The 2,014-nt window shown below is 36.0% G+C and overlaps 1 pseudogene across 2 annotated transcripts; it reads left to right on the top strand.

The window, feature by feature from the left end:
• Positions 1-201: 201 nt before the first annotated feature.
• LOC114240527 (uncharacterized) lies at positions 202-1,466 on the top strand (annotated as a pseudogene). 2 transcript variants are annotated; one of them, XR_016324373.1, is made up of 2 exons: positions 202-274; positions 385-1,464. The product of XR_016324373.1 is annotated as an uncharacterized LOC114240527, transcript variant X2 (transcript). The 2 variants fall into 2 exon arrangements; XR_016324372.1 differs by lacking the exon at positions 202-274 and having other exon boundaries at positions 294-1,466.
• Positions 1,467-2,014: the final 548 nt, after the last annotated feature.

Here is a 2,014-nt window from a genome sequence, read left to right as displayed (position 1 = left end):
GACTAACCCACAGCCCGTCAGTTGTTAAGCAGTTACCTGAGCGCATAGATACCGCTAGGTTACCTACAGAGGTTGATATAGATTGCTACCGAGCGAGTGAGTGAGTCTTGAGTGAGTTCTTTCCTATCCAAGCTGTTCTAAAAATACTATGCGACCTTGGTTTATTCTGGCAAGCTTATACATGTTTTAAACCACAATAACATCCAGTAACACATTGCTAAAAACATGTGCATTTGCAAATCCGAAAAATGTTGATAATAAATTGATGCACAAGGTCATTTTTGATTAAATACTCGATAAGTAACATTTTGATCAGTGCACTTTTAAGGAAAGAATTGAATGCACGTGAAATGAGTTTTTCTAGTAAAATAGTTTTGATTACAGGAGCTAGTAGAGGAATAGGCGCAGCAACAGCGATAATGTTCGCTAAAGAAGGGGCTGATGTAGTAATTGTTGGAAGAAATGAAGAAAAACTCAAAGAAGTCGAAGTGGAATGTTCTAAATTTGGTAAGAAACCCCTTGTTATTACGGCGGATTTGGCGAAAGATGAGCAAGTTAAAGGTATAGTCAATAAAACTATAGATGCATTCGGAAAACTGGATATATTAATTAACAATGCTGGCATACTAAAGAAAAATGACATTAAGTCAGAAGGCTTCATAGAGACTTTCGACGAAGTGATGAACACAAACCTAAGAGCTTCTGTATTGATAACCAACGTGGCCATACCACACCTGATCAAAACAAGAGGCAATATCATTAATGTTTCTAGTGTCGCTGCAGCTTCAACATCAATTGTTAATTCTATTACGTACAAAGTATCTAAAGCCGCCCTTAACCATTTCACTCGCTGCATAGCTTTAGAACTTGCTCCTCATGGCGTCCGAGCTAACACAGTGAGCCCTGGCCCTGTGGAAACAGATATTTTCAAAACAGCTGGGATTCCAGAAGCACTACAAAATTATGCAGGACAACTTCCCCTTAAGAAAGTCGGCAAGAAAGAAGAAGTGGCAGATTTGATCTTGTTTTTGGCCAGCGAGAAAGCGCAAAGTATAACCGGAGCGAATTATGTTACAGACAATGGATGGCTGTTAAACTAATTAAATGAAGCTCCAGATTGTCTTCTTTTTTTTACACGCTTTATATTATCTTCACTTGTATGTATGTTTGTATGTTTGTAACTGACTCCTTTAGACGCGATTTTGACCCACTTTAAACGGCCAGATTTCATTCAAACTTTGTAGATTTATCGAAGACCGATGACAATACACTAATTTGATAATTAAGTCGTATTTTTAATAAAAACACGTTTATAATTGACTATTAATTATTTATATATTTTAACCAATTTAAATTATTATTTAACATATACGATAAGAAAAAATTGTATCCTCGTACTTTCGTAAAGGTTATAAGATATAATTGAATTAAAACAGCAACCATGAACATTTTGTATGTACATATTAAAATGATGAAATCAGGATGTTCTCTTTGTTTTATACCAGTTTCTAATACCGTACTCTAGAACATGAATAACTCATTTCAAACGTAATCGTGTAGCGCCACTACCACGTTAACTGGTAGATATTGCGAACAGATTGTTAGGCGTAAACCCACACTGGTAAATACTGCCATATTGGGTATTCCTGTGTAAAGCAGTGGTAGCAGTCCCGCTGAGGAGTGGGACGTCTGGTTTATATTGTTGAGACTTCGAACACGTCATGTCTCGAGATAGTGGTCGCATTGGTATGGGTAATGAATACCACCAATCATCTTAAAACATAATGTCGTATTTGTATCATATTGTCTTTTCGCATTAAAAGTGTACAATTTCCAAAAACATTTGAAATTGAGTTAATATGCGGAATCACCAGAATTTTTCTCATAAATACTGTCAAAAGAGCGTAGTTTTTTTTTAGCTTTTTTTTAGTTTACCTATATTTTGACTACTATTAACAAAATTTAGTCGTCGTGGCCTAAAGGATAAGACGTCCGGTGCATTCGTGTTGAGCGA

The sequence above is a fragment of the Bombyx mandarina genome, chromosome 16 (genome assembly GCF_030267445.1).
Source record: "Bombyx mandarina strain Sakado chromosome 16, ASM3026744v2".
NCBI lineage: Eukaryota > Metazoa > Arthropoda > Insecta > Lepidoptera > Bombycidae > Bombyx > Bombyx mandarina.
The sequence above is the reverse complement of the archived record's forward strand: the minus strand, read 5'-3'. Positions and strand labels throughout refer to the sequence as shown.